General features: G+C 43.8%; 1 long non-coding RNA gene across 2 annotated transcripts; it reads left to right on the top strand.

The window, feature by feature from the left end:
- The first annotated feature begins 7,079 nt into the window (after window positions 1–7,079).
- LOC117549786 lies at window positions 7,080–14,293 on the top strand. 2 transcript variants are annotated; one of them, XR_004569533.1, is made up of 8 exons: window positions 7,080–7,218; window positions 7,506–7,782; window positions 8,423–8,513; window positions 9,967–10,065; window positions 10,828–11,072; window positions 12,366–12,446; window positions 13,474–13,593; window positions 14,074–14,293. It is a non-coding gene; the product is annotated as an uncharacterized LOC117549786 (long non-coding RNA). The 2 variants fall into 2 exon arrangements; XR_004569532.1 differs by having other exon boundaries at window positions 9,967–10,046.
- The last annotated feature ends 427 nt before the right edge of the window (window positions 14,294–14,720 follow it).

Consider the following 14,720-nt stretch of genomic DNA (forward strand, 5'->3'; position numbering starts at 1 on the left):
ACATCATAATGCATGTGAGGAAAGAAATCCGCCGCAGAGTGTTGTAAATGTACCTTTTTCTATTCAAGAGTTGAGAAGAGCACTAAGCAAGTGTAAAATGACTGCTCCTGGGAAAGATAATGTATGTTACATAATGTTGACCAAATTAAGTGATTTTGCATTAGGAAAGCTGCTGGAGATGTACAATAAGATCTGGGAGAAAGGGAAGTTGCCAATAATATGGAAAGAGTCTGTCATTATTCCTATTAGGAAACCTGGGAAAGATCCAGGCAGTTATAGCTCTGACATCGCAATTGTGTAAAGTTATGGAAAGAATGATAACAGAAAGGCTGACATACTATGTTGAAAAAAATGAACTAATGACTCCTTATCAGAGTGGGTTTAGAGGAGGGTGGAGTGCTTTAGATCCACTGCTGTGCCTGGAGTCTGAAGTCAGGAAAGCCCAAGCGAATAAGGAGTGTGTTAGCTGTATTCTTTGATGTGGAAAAAGCTTATGATGTGGAAGGAAGGATTATTAATAAAACTGGACATTATGGGTCTGGGAGGTAACGTATATAATTGGATTATGGATTTTTTTGTTTGGCCGTGCCATCAGAGTCCGAGTTGGCAATTCATATTCTCGAAGGCATGAAGTTGAAAATGGAACCCCGCAGGGGAGTGTAATTAGTCCTCTTTTGTTTTCTATCATAATAAATTATATGTATACACAAGTAGGATCTGATATTGGTTAGTCACTTTTTGCAGATGATGGAGCTATTTGGAAAAGGGGCAGAAATGTAAATTATATTGTAGGTTGTGGTGACACGTTATTGGACATAATTCACCTTGCTTATTGTGTTGCCACACGGACCCTTTAGTGGGGAACACCTGTAGCTTTAGCTGCCATTCCTGCTAGCTCATCAGGCAGAGCAATGCATGTGTTAACCTCTCTGAAAGTAATGGATAATAAAGATTGGAACTCCATTCTTAATACACCGCCTCCGACTCTCTTTTCACGGCACTACACTGGTGACCCTGACTTTTCCGAGAAAGTTTTCGGAAAATTAACGAACATGGCTGAGCGCGATGTTTTCATAAAGCTGCCGGAATTCTGGGAGCACGCCGCGGAGGCATGGTTCACACACGTGGAAGCACATTTCGCCTGCCGACAGGTCCGTGACGGGGACCTAAAATACTACCATGTGGTAGCAGCGCTGGGGAGCTCCACGTCGTCCAGGTTGGTGGGATTCATCGCAGCCCCACCACATCATGGCAAATATGAGGCGATTAAGGCCCTTCTCCTTAAGACATTTAGCTTATCTGCTAAGGAGAGGGCCCGCCAGATACTTGACATTCAAGGCCTAGGAGACAGCAAGCCATCCCAGCTAATGGAGAAAATGCTAAATCTGCTAGGGGGGGAAGATCCCCGGATTTTATTCACGGAGATTTTCCTGCGTCACTTGCCTCCCCGGGTACAGACGGCGCTGGCCAACACGCCTGTCACGGAGCCCCGTGCTTTGGCTGAGGAAGCGGATAGTTTTTTCCTGGCTACGCAACAGCCCGGGGCAGAGACGTTAGCCGCGACGCTCAGCGGCCCACCGGCAGTCAAGAAAGCGTGGCGGAGGCCGGACACGGCTGTGGTTAGCCGGCGTGGAGACGCCGGAGAGTGCGTTTACCACGCACGTTTCGGGACATGGGCGAAGAGATGCATCGCTCCGTGCAGCTACAAACCCCCGGGAAACGGAGGGGCCGGCGCTCAGTAGTGGCTCTGAGCGTCGGCGGCACGTGCAGGCTCCTCTTCGTCAGCAACAGCGTTTCGGGGAGCCTGTTTCTGTGTGACACGGGCGCTCAACGGAGCGTAGTTCCAGCGTCGAGTGAAGACGTCGCCCGTGGGGGGCACGGACCGCGATTGACGATGGCTAACGGCAGTCCCATTCGCACGTACGGCGTGAGGCCTATGTGTTTGTGCATCGGAGGACAGCGTTTCAGCTGGGATTTTGTGACAGCGGACATTTCTTTTCCCCTCCTCGGAGCGGATTTTTTGTGTGCTCATGGACTCTTAGTGGACGTTAAGAATAGGCGTTTGGTTGATGCCTTAACGTTTTCTTCCCTCGTGTGCACACTAGGCAGCGCAGCGTACGACGGGCTGTCAGGCTCGCTGTCAGGTGCAGACACGTTTCTCAGACTGTTGGCCGAGTTCCCAGACCTGTCGCTACCCACTAAGCATGGCTTGGAACACCAAGTCACTACCGGGGGGCCTCCTGTCTACGCCAGGGCCCGGCGGTTGAACCCTTCTAAGCTGGCTGTAGCGAGGGCGGAGTTCGCAACCATGGAGCGCCTGGGCATTGTCCGCCGCTCCGACAGTCCTTGGGCTTCCCCCCTGCAGGTCGTTCCCAAATCGAACGGCGGGTTCCGCCCGTGCGGGGATTACCGCCGACTCAACGACGCCACTACGCCTGACCGCTATCCGGTGCCGCACATTCAGGACTTTTCGGCGCATCTGGCCGGTACGGGGGTGTTTTCCAAGGTGGACCTGGTGCGTGGATACCACCAGGTGCCCATGCACCCCCTGGACATTCCCAAGACAGCAGTGATAACGCCTTTTGGACTTTTTGAGTTCCTGCGGATGCCTTTTGGACTCAAGAATGCCGCTCAGACGTTCCAGCTTCTGATGGATTCGGTGCTGCGGGACCTGCCGTTTGTGTTTGTTTACCTCGACGACATACTCGTCGCCAGCGCTTCAGTGCAGGAGCACCTGTCCCACCTCCGAGCCCTTTTCACACGGCTCAACGAACACGGATTAATCATCAATCTTGCAAAGTGCCAGTTCGGGGTGTCGGACATCGATTTCCTGGGGCACCGCGTTACCAACGCCACTAATTATTTTAACGCGATTAACGCATGTGTATTTTTTTTTTCCTCGGCCGCCCCGTAGTTTCAGAGTGCATCGAGTTTAAAATACCATCTACAAGCTGATGCTGACAGCCCCGCTCCTGCCGCCCGCTTGTGGCAGACCACACTTCCACGCTCACCGGCAGGCACCGACTGGCTGTTGGGAGGACCGGGAGGGTGTGTGTATGTGTGGCCCGAGCGAGCGAGAGAGAGACCTTACGTGCATTGTTGTTGTTAGCATCTGGTGCTAGCTAGCTGCGCTAACGGATATGGAGCTGTTTAAATGAAAACAGAGGAGCGACATTTCGCCACAACTGCGCCGAGCACTTGACTTTATGCAGGAAGCCAGACAGTGGGACATTGTACGAGAAGTCAGCACACTCAGCACGGATAGTGCGCAACATGATTGCAGCGTCCAGGCAGCTCCCGTTCGAGCATATGCCTTGAGTTGCACATAGCTCCAACGATCCATCACACACACACACACACACACACACACACACACACACACACACACACACACACACACACACACACACACACACACACACACACACACACACACACACACACACACACACACACACCATTTGTATTGTATTATTGTATGAGAGAGGTTCCAGGTTGAATTGAGGTGAATATTTGTAATGTTCAGAGGTTGTTGTGTTTAATATTCATGAGAATATTTGTCATTGTTCAAATGATAATAAACATACATTAGCATAAAGCATATTTGTCCACTCATATGTTGATAAGAGTATTAAAAACTTGAAAAATATTCCTCTAAGGTACATTTAGAACAGATCAAAAATGTGCGATTAATTTGCGATTAACTATTTTAATCGACTGACAGCCCTAGTAAAAAGGTTTGAAATGTTATGAGGTGCTTGGCGGGCACTAACTGCTTATACAGAGCCTTAGTTAGATCAGTCATAGAATACGGACTAATAGTGTATGGTTCAGCTGCATACTCTTCTCTTCAAAAATTAGATAGAGTCCAAGGCACAAGCACTAAGGACATGCTGTGGGGCAGTCAGATCTACACCAGTGTCGGCACTTCAGGTAGAGGTCGGAGAAATACCAATTTCTTTGAGGAGAAAACAGTTAATTGTTAATTACTGGGCAAAGCTACAGGGCCATAAAGATACTCACCCTACTAAACAAACTGTACAAACAAGTTGGGAAAGTAACACAATTAAAAAAGAAAGTTTTTGTGTTTGTGTTTTGGAATTATGTAAGGAATTCAAAGGAGAATTTATGTGAACACTGTTGAACAATATGGGCAGTTTATACAGATATTTACTGATGGATCCAAAAATCCAGAAAATGGTCAAACTAGTTGTGCATTTTATGTTCCTGAGTTAAAGTGGGAAAGCGTACGAGTGATCACATCACAGTATACACAGTAGAGATGATGGCTATAGCACTTCAGTGGGTAGAGGAAACACAGCCAATGCGAGTGGTCATTTGCTCTGACTCCAGTGCAGCTCTGGAGAGTATAAACAACTTCTCTTCAGAATGTCGTCAGGATATTTTACATGACATTTTACACATCATGTTTAGGTTAGTTCATTTGGGAATTGTTGTTCAATTTGTGTGGGTTCCAGCGCATGTGGGTATTAGAGGGAATGAGGTGGATCAACTGGCAAAATGTGGTTTGAAAGCAACCAGATTGATATAATGGTACCCATCAGTAGAGCAGAAGTCAAATCTGTTACACAAGTTCTTATCAAGCAACAATGGCAAACATTATGGGACAGTAACACTAAAGGAAGACATTTATAACAGATACAAAGGGAAGTGGGAACGGGAAGCATTGGAGGAGTAGTAGAAGAGAACAGAGCATTAACAGCAGGATACAATTGGGTCACTCTGGATTAAACTCTGGATTAAACTCAACAATGCTGATTGGAAAACATCTAAATGGCAATTGTGATGGTTGCCAATAACCAGTCCATAGACAATATACATCATGTATTTTTTAGCTGCCCGGAATATAACAGACAAAGACTCATTCTGAAAACTGCACTGGAACAACTTAACATCAAGGACATGGATTTCAAGTCAAAATACGAAAGTAAATCAAGAAATGAAGTTAACAAGCTGATCTTCAAGTTCCTCAAAAACACTGGTCTGAGGACAAGGATTTAATATGAACATTTAATAAATCACCAGTAGGTGTCGATATATGGAAGTGGAAGCGATTCGCCATTAAAGAAAAGAAGAAGAATAAGAATAAAGCTGGGCGACGCCCCCATGACGTCAGAGGAGTTTGCGCACGATTCAGACATTTGAAAAAAAGCAGACGGTTCCAGTTGAAGAGAAGAAAGCATGGACCCTGTCTAATATGAATACTCGTGGATTTTGAATCATGTAAGTATATTTTTATTGACTCTGTACATCCCCGTTAGATTGTGAGTTTAATGTGGATATCAAACAAACGTTAGCTAACGTCAGTGTTTCAGCATAGCAATTTAGCTAGTTAGCGTGCTAGCTAATTTAGCCTGCTTTCATGGACAAGGCATGTAATACTTAGTGGTTTAGTAGTTGCTTCAAATTAGTTAACAGCTGGCGAAATTCACCGTTTTGAATAAAACATGTGGCAGTAGTTCAGAAGATTTTTTTTGTTGGTGGTGTTCGCGCTACATTTTAAAATCCTGCTCGGTAGTTAGCAGTGCGTCGCCAAACTGAGTTTTCCTTTACTGTGGAAGTCAAGTCAGATCACTCGCATGCATCCGACTGTGTGTGATGCACATGCGTGCTTTTATTTCCTGTGTACACTGACACAGATAGCGGCACCAGATTCCTAAAAAAGGGAATGTCACATTCAATGCCATGGACACTGCTCTGCTAAAGAGTTCAGCGGGACTGGGACTGGGACTGGGAACTAAGTACGGCAAAGTGCTTGGTGTGAAAGCGGCCATACTGCTAGCTAACCAACGGTCACGTTAGTCAATAAACTGATGACAACTTTATTATAACACGTCAACTGGGTTGAAACATTGTTTTCCATCTAATTAAAGGAATTGTAGGTAAGCTACTGCTACCAATAAAGGTGGTAGATAGTTTCGCTGTGAATTCTGAAAGGTAGGGTAGGTAATTTTGAGAAACCAGCTGGAGTGGCTAGAATTTGAAAATACACAGCCGGAAAAAATCTGCCCCTTCCTCACAGAGCCCCTCCTCCAACACACACGAACGCGCACATGACCAATGAGGGCACGAGATGAGTTTGTGCCCAGATGGGAGGCTGACAGGCAGGTAGGCCATCCAGTTACTTTAGCCGGCTCAGATGATTGGTCGAGCTTTTAACAGAACTACGGCTTCCACAGATGATATTTTTTATGGATTTTTTTTGTCAAAGCCAGGCCCAGACTGGCCATCGGGAGGACCGGGAGGTTTCCCGATGGCCTGGCCTGCTAAGTGGCCTGCTGGCCTGAGGACTTTTTTTTTTAATGTATGTCGTGAACGCAACGCTGCGCAAATGTGGGTCTGACTCTGCCTCACAGAGCGTGACTGGCTGTCTACATGATGTGGCCTGCCGACATGGCCACTTTCATACAGATCATACTAATGCCCGTCTCTGTGTGTCATTCAAGCTCGGGAGGGTGTGTGTTATGTGTGGCGCGAGCAGTGAGATAAAGCAGGCGCACCGGTTACGTGTATTGTTGTTGTTGTTAGCATCTGGTGCTAGCTAGCTGCGCTAACGGATATAAGGAGCTTTTTCAACAACAAGGTGAGGAGAGTCCTCTGCTGTCAGACTGAGAGGCTGATAACCTCAGACCCCCCTATAGGATTTGAGGTCCACCCCCACTTAAAATATGTTCACATAGGTTCCTAAATAGATTTTCAAATTGTTTTAAATAGTAACCCATGTCCATATGTTCATTTTTGGGTAGTAGATTTAAACTAGAGGGCTATCACTACGGGCAGCAATGCTGTAAATATTGACAAATAAATCCAGCAAAATGGCACAAAAAACTGGTAGTGGCCTGACTGGGTGTATAATTCCCGGCCTGACTTATTGTCCCAGTCCGGCCCTGGTCAAAGCACTTCAGATATTCATTGCTATCGGGATGTTAAGAGCATTCCATGGAATATAACAAAAAGTGTATCTCGAGCCGGTTTCTCAAACTTACCTACCCCACCGCATATACCTCTATATAAACAGTTTGTTCTTCCTTTACTCTTTTCTTTATTTTTCATTTCAGCTAAAGGACAGCCACCTGGCGGCTCACACTCATTCTCTCCTGAGTGATCGTATGCTTGCCTGCCGAAACACATTTTTATTGTTTTTACAATTCGTTTTTAAACATTTGTATTTGAGGCAGAGCCGACATCAACAACACGGTGAGTGGATCTACAGTAAGTGTGTGCACACTGAACAGTGTTTCCCCCAGGATTACTGCCTTGGCAGGGTGCTGCTGTACTGTATTACTTTTATTCAAACTGTATTCCCTTCTCATCATGTAGCCTACACTTCTTCCTTTCATTGATGCATCTAAATCACCTGACTACAGCGTATAACATACCTGCTGCAACCCTGTGCTGCTGCTGCTGCTACTCTCTGCCTCATTCTCTATTGCTGGAGGCAGCTCCACCTCATGCAGTAATACCATCCCTCCTCTCACCCACAGACCCACAGCAGAGCCAGAGTTGCTTGCTGCAGAGCCCCTTGAAGGCATAAAATGGCCTGAGGTGGATGTAGACTCCACAGAAACAATGACGATGCAGGGCACAATGAAATTCTTAATGAACTCAAGCCCATTATCTGAGGCGTCCACCTCCCACCCGACCGGGGCTTCTGCGGCGGCACCTGGCCCCCACCCCGTCAGGAACCCTTCACTCACCCACATACCATCAACAAATTACAGGAATGGGCGCTGCAAGTGCGGAAGAAGACACTCATCTTAGGTGACTCCAACCTCTCCCGGATCCCCACTTTCACAGACCCCAACCTTCAGATAGACAGTTCCCCCCCCCCCCGCCACAACACCACTCATTAGTAAGGAAGAAATCACAATGATCACGTGTCTCAATCAGTAGGGATGTTTACATATTATTACAATAAGTAATATTTTATTTTACTTTACAGTATTTCGTTTTTCATTCTGTTATCTGTGTAATGACAATTTCCTGTTTCTATGTCCTATATATTTTTGCATTACTTCACTGAAGGGCTGAAGAGTGATCCAGACGCAGACACAAACAGATTACTTTCCGGTCCTTTAGTGCAGTTTATAATGAGGTTTATTTAGCGTTTTACATACCAAGGTTTAATTGTACAGTTTAGTTGTTGTGGTGAGCATCTGCCGGGCTGGTGGAATCGGTATGCTCTCTTCCTTCTTTGTCCTCGTCCTCCTGTCACCTATGACCCCTTTTTTATACAGCTAAACCCCCGCCACCAAGTGTTCAAAAATAATATTGCACTATACCTATAACTTAAATAAACTGACACACCAACAACACCCATAAAATGGCTCCTACAATCTGATTCTATTTTAAATATGTATAATCAACTTATTTCCGCATTAACTTGCACATTTTTTTGCAGGCCCAGGTCTCCAAGGTACTGATGGAGCTCAAGAGGAAATTCTTCTTCTTCAAGGAAGCCACAGAGGAAGATATGCCAGTTAGAGCACCAGGTTAGAGGATTTTCTATCACTACTGTATATGGACCCTCCCAACAATATTAGTTCAGTCAGACAACTCACGTGTTTCTTAATATGTTTATTAGAAGCAGCATATAGTTTGAGTTTGCATTTCTCCGTGATCCCAACTCGTCTACTACATACGTTTAGGGAGCTCTATGGACATCCCCGAAAGTTGAAATTCAACGCTAAAGGGCCCCCCCCTTGTGTTGGAAAGTGACGACAGGGACCCTGACATAACGTCAACATAGGCCGAGTTGGGAGTGAGAATGTGTTTCAGGAAATACCACAGCATTTCAGAAAACGCTACAGCATTTCAGAAAACGCTACAGCAGTTCAGAAAACGCTACAGCAGTTCAGAAAGCGCTACAGCAGTTCAGAAAACGCTACAGCAGTTAAGAAAACGCTACAGCAGTTTAGAAAACGCTACAGCAGTTCAGAAAACGCTACAGCAGTTCAGAAAACGCTACAGCAGTTCAGAAAACGCTACAGCAGTTAAGAAAACGCTACAGCAGTTTAGAAAACGCTACAGCAGTTCAGAAAACGCTACAGCAGTTCAGAAAACGCTACAGCAGTTTAGAAAACGCTACAGCAGTTCAGAAAACGCTACAGCAGTTCAGAAAACGCTACAGCATTTCAGAAAACGCTACAGCATTTCAGAAAACGCTACAGCATTTAAGAAAACGCTACAGCAGTTTAGAAAACGCTACAGCAGTTTAGAAAACGCTACAGCAGTTAAGAAAACGCTACAGCAGTTTAGAAAACGCTACAGCATTTCAGAAAACGCTACAGCAGTTTAGAAAACGCTACAGCATTTCAGAAAACGCTACAGCAGTTCAGAAAACGCTACAGCAGTTCAGAAAACGCTACAGCATTTCAGAAAACGCTACAGCATTTAAGAAAACGCTACAGCAGTTTAGAAAACGCTACAGCAGTTTAGAAAACGCTACAGCAGTTAAGAAAACGCTACAGCAGTTTAGAAAACGCTACAGCAGTTAAGAAAACGCTACAGCAGTTTAGAAAACGCTACAGCATTTCAGAAAACGCTACAGCAGTTCAGAAAACGCTACAGCAGTTCAGAAAACGCTACAGCATTTCAGAAAACGCTACAGCATTTCAGAAAACGCCACAGCATTTCAACTTATACGGAAATACAGCGCAACATGTCGCTGCGCCACCGGAAGTCCCCGTTTCAACAGTATTGGACTGGAACTATCCTTTTCGTAATGCGTCTGTAATTGGTGCAGCACAACTGAGCCAAGCGTTGTGTTTGTTCAGTGAATTGAAACTCCCTCCTTGATGTCGCAGGTGATCAATTAGTATATGAACATGCTGGAGGAGTGCAGCAATGACCCTAATCTGCCCTCAGTGCACACCTTCAACACTGGTGCCTCTTGGTGAGTGATTTTAAACCTGGAAGTAACAATTTGGGGATTTTGTATTGCAGTTTTTTACTGTGCAACTCTCGGGTGGTGGATTTCCGCAGAGCGTCTATGTTCTTGGATTCCCTGGGAGGAAACGGTCAAGGTGCGTGCCAAATATTATTGTAAGTTTCAGCATCACATATAAGAGTTTTGTTGAATGGTATTGTAGGAGCCATTTTATGGGTGTTGTTGGTGTCTCAGTTTATTTAATTTATATGTGTAATGCAATATTATTTTTGAACGCTTGGTGGCGGGGTTTAGCTGCACCGGGTGTATAAAAGGGGTCATAGGTGACAGGAGGACGAGGACACAGGAGGAAGAGCACATCGATTCTACCAGCACAGCCATGTTCCAATGTCCTATATCCTTTTGCCATTACTTCACAGGAGGGTTTAGAGTGATCCTGACGCAGACACAAACAGATGAATTTCCGGTCTTTTGATGCAGTTTAGAATGACGTTTATTGCTTTACATACCAAGGTTTAAGTATAGTGTGTCAAAGGGTTGTGGTATGAGCATTATTTTAAGGGTCATCAGTCTTTGCTGTACTTTATGTCTCAGCCTCTTGGAGTAGACATATCAGGATTTGCAGTTCTTAGGTTGAAGCAGTCGTGTTGCCATCCCGTCCAGCGCTGAGAGAAGCCTTTCCTTATAGGGCTCCTGCATTGATGTGTCAGTCACTTCTTCAGGTCTGTCACTTGGGTTCAGCCGGTGCCCTGGTACCATAACAGCAACATCGCAGATGAGCTGCTCGGTAATGTGTTTGTTGTTGGGCAAGCTGGGATTTTCTTGTCTGAATGGCAAGTCTGGGCAGTAGTGTCCATCTGACATCTTCACTTCCACTTCTGGTTCGTTCTCATCTTTCTCCTCTGGCTCGGCCACAGGCTTGGCTTCTTCCTCAGGCTCTGCGTCAGATTGGTGTAACTCGACATCTGCTGTGAAGTCAGGCATGCTGTGACAGGAGTCTGAAGTCGGCTGGCTTTCAAAAGGCTCGCCTTCTGCCTCTTCGTAGTAACCACCTGAATCCCGACCCTCATCTTCTTCTTGGGGGGGCCTCAGCTTCACCTTCAACATCCCCATCATTGTTTCCTTCGGCGTCTGCTACAACATCGCCATCCTGCTACAACAGGTATATTCAAAAACTATTAAATCGCCCAGCTATATACTATGACCATTCTTTTCTTATTTATAATATGGTTCAAATGGAGTAATTTGAGTTGTCTGATGCACTTGATACAATTTGACTTTTTAAAACACTGATTTGTTTGTTCAAAACCATTTCAACACACAATGTCATGACTTTTTCAAGATCTTTTTGACAAACTATACGATGACTTTCTTTCATATTTTTAGAAATCCTAAACTGACATTGCAGACAAAAAATAACGAAAAGAGGAAACAATCCGTAAATATTTTAAAAATGCAATATTTGTATATAGGACTGTTTATAATCAATCTGTTGAGTAAAACCAATCTGGATTGATAAACCGATTCAAAAATTCATGGTCATCGATGGAAATAAAACTTCCATACATATCCTCTTCAAGATCTTTGTATTTAGTAAAAAAATCTAAATAACAATTACTGGATTATTATACTAGTATTTATTACATCACCAATGTAGAATAATAATATTAAATGTGAGTCAATTTAAAGAAATACTTGACATAAACCTGATGCTAGTTTAAACGATTAATATGTAATTCGGCATTCATTTGACACACGTTTCTTCTGTTCACTCACATTTTGTCTTTCATTGTAAATAAAATGCTTTGAACGTGTTTGGTTGGTTGAGGGACGAGGTGCGTCTCGAGTGGACTGCCTGAACTAGCTCGCAGGCTTCGCCCCATATCCGAGTTATTTTCATTTGGTTACTCAGAAATATTTCACTTGATTTTGTGACTTAATTTAACAAACTTGATTCATTCAGAGTTGTAATATTTCAGTTTTTTTTAAGTAACTGACATTGATTTTGCGTCACATGAGTTATTAAAAGGGGAACTGTTGGTTAATTTGGTTACCTATAATGTAATCCTAAATGTATTTTTATTTGTATTCATACTTCTTTTAGGAGAAAAGGTTAATATTATTATTTGTAACATCATTTTAGGAAGAAGAAAAGCTAAAAGTGTTTTTCACCATAGCGTCCCCATTAAGGCTTAATTATGACGACTTGTTTAAATTAAACTTACTCCAAAGGTAAGTCATGGCAGAGTCTACCATCCTTTTGTTTTTAATGTCAATTGGCTAATGTAGGTTATTTCCCCCAAAGTCTGTGAACATGTTTGAGCCTGGACCAATGTTTAAAATCAAAGAAAGTCTCGTATCAAGAGTCAATGATTATTTAAACAATATCTTGATTCAACAGAGTAAGTATACACTTTGACACACACAAAGAAACACACACACTTTTATATTACAGATTTTCCAGATCCCGCAGCGTGTCACGACTGGGACCCGGAAAAAGACGCCCTGCTGTTCATGCAATGGGGCATCCATACTGGTAACACACACTGTGCTTCTCCTTTTCAGTGGTTGACATGGTCATACTGCTAGACACCGCACCAGTTCTGTCTAAAATCAGTGAAACCTTTAATTTGCGGGACGTTAGTAAGGAAGAAATCACAATGATCACGTGTCTCAATCAGTAGGGACACAGAACGCCATGTCATTCGCCACATTGGAAGGATTGATCATTTTATAATTCACATCAAGTCTCTAGAATATTCTTTGTATGCCTCTTCTGCTTCATTATACCCACCCGCCGGGTAGTTTGACATGGAGATGGCCTGTGGGGAGAACTGCAGGTGCGACCATCGGAAGTGTCGAAATATGTATAGCCAGGGGCATCCCGAGGTAAATTATCCACACAGCGGCGTGCGTTGAAAGCTTCACCATTCATTTTGAATGGGGTGACGTCACTTTTCGCCGAACTGCATTGTGGGAAGCGACGCGGAGCTTTGCTGGCGTGGCTCGCTGCAAAAGTTAAGCAATGTTCAACTTTTGAAGCCTCGGCAGAAGCGTCAGCCAATCGAATCATATGCCAGTACAAGCTCTAGCCAATCAAACCGCTGCTTGTGTGTCAGGGGCGGGAGATTCATGTGATTGGTTGTTGGTCGAGTTTCAGACATGCCCGCCGGCAAGCTTCAACGCACGCCGCTGTGTGGACGGGCCGTAATGATAAGATCTGACGATGAGGGGCAGTCTGCGAAAGCGAAGAAGGGACGCAATGCCTCAAAAAACCAAAATCTACGGGGGTTAGACTATTGGGATAATCTTCAAAATGGTTATTTGTTTATAGACGCTGACTCTCGACACGGCTTAAAGATCATGCAGGGCGAGAACAAACCATAACCACGATATCAAATGCAATCTCACAGCAGATAGTGAGGAATAGTCCACTTTTGGTTCAGTTGAGAGGTTCATTAAACACATCATCCTGTTATATCTCTCTAGAAAGGAACCTGCAAACTGTGTGTTTTACATTTCATGATTGGTGACCGATGTAAATGCCATTTCTCTTTCTTTAGTGTGCGTGTAAAGGTAGCTGCGATCACTTGAACTGCGGCTGCCTTAAAAGGAAGATGGCCTGCGGGGAGACCTGCCAGTGCCATCATGAGAAGTGCCTTAATATGTAGAAGCATCCCGAGGTAAATTATCTAATGATAAGATTATTTTTTTTCAATAACGAAAAGAGGAAACGATCCGTAAATATTTAAAAAATGTAATATTTGTATATAGGACTGTTTCTAATCGATCTGTGTTGAGTCAAACCAATCTGGATTGATAAACTGATTCAAAAATTCAGGGTCATCGATGGAAATAAAACTTCCATACATATCCTCTTCAAGATCTTTGTATTTAGTAAAACGGTAACAATTACTGGATTATTATACTAGTATTTATTACATCACCAATGTAGAATAATAATAATATTAAAAGTGAGTCAATTTAAAGAAATACTGGAATAAACCATAATAACCTGATACTAGTTTAAACGATATGTAATTTGGTATTTTTCCACATACATGTTTCTTCTGTTCACTCACATTTTGTCTTTCATTGTAAATAAAATGCTTTGATTGTTTTCATGAAAACAACATTTTTCTAAAATTGTATTCTGATTTTAGGATCCCACTTCAAGCAGCCCATGAAGACGGGGACAAGACCCCCAAGGCCCTGAGACAACATTTATATTGTATATGTTTTTAAAAGACAAGTTCACTACTTTTATCAGATACTTTTATTTATTTAATAGTCTTAGTTCTCCATGTGCTCTTTGGCCATTTTTGATTTGTTGAAACGCAGCCGTTTTAAGTGTTTTCTGTTTTTGTTTTCTGGGCAAAATAAATATATTTTCAAATCTACAGCGATGAGTCCTGGTATTCATTCATCTTGTTTGCTGCATCTTAACTATAACTTAAAGGGGACCTATCATGCAAAATGCACTTTTGTACGTCTTTTATACATGAATATGTGTCCCCGGTGTTCCAGGGAACTCACCAAGTGTCAGAAAACACAACCCTCTCTTTTCCTCCATACCCAAATCTCTAAAAACGCATCCGATACAGATTTGAAAATTCTCTGACGTCAGGAACGAGGAGCTCCGCCTATGGGCAACTCTCCACCTATCAGGGGAATGTGGGGTTGGGCCACCGCCAGCCATTGCCGCTCGAAAGCGCTGGAGACGCTGTAGTACATATGCCAGGCCTGTAAGTGGCGCTGTAGTCTGCCACAAAATGGTTGCCATGGTTGCCCTTCTGTTTATTCTCCGCTG

Source organism: Gymnodraco acuticeps, unplaced genomic scaffold (genome assembly GCF_902827175.1).
Source record: "Gymnodraco acuticeps unplaced genomic scaffold, fGymAcu1.1, whole genome shotgun sequence".
Classification (NCBI taxonomy): Eukaryota; Metazoa; Chordata; class Actinopteri; order Perciformes; family Bathydraconidae; genus Gymnodraco; species Gymnodraco acuticeps.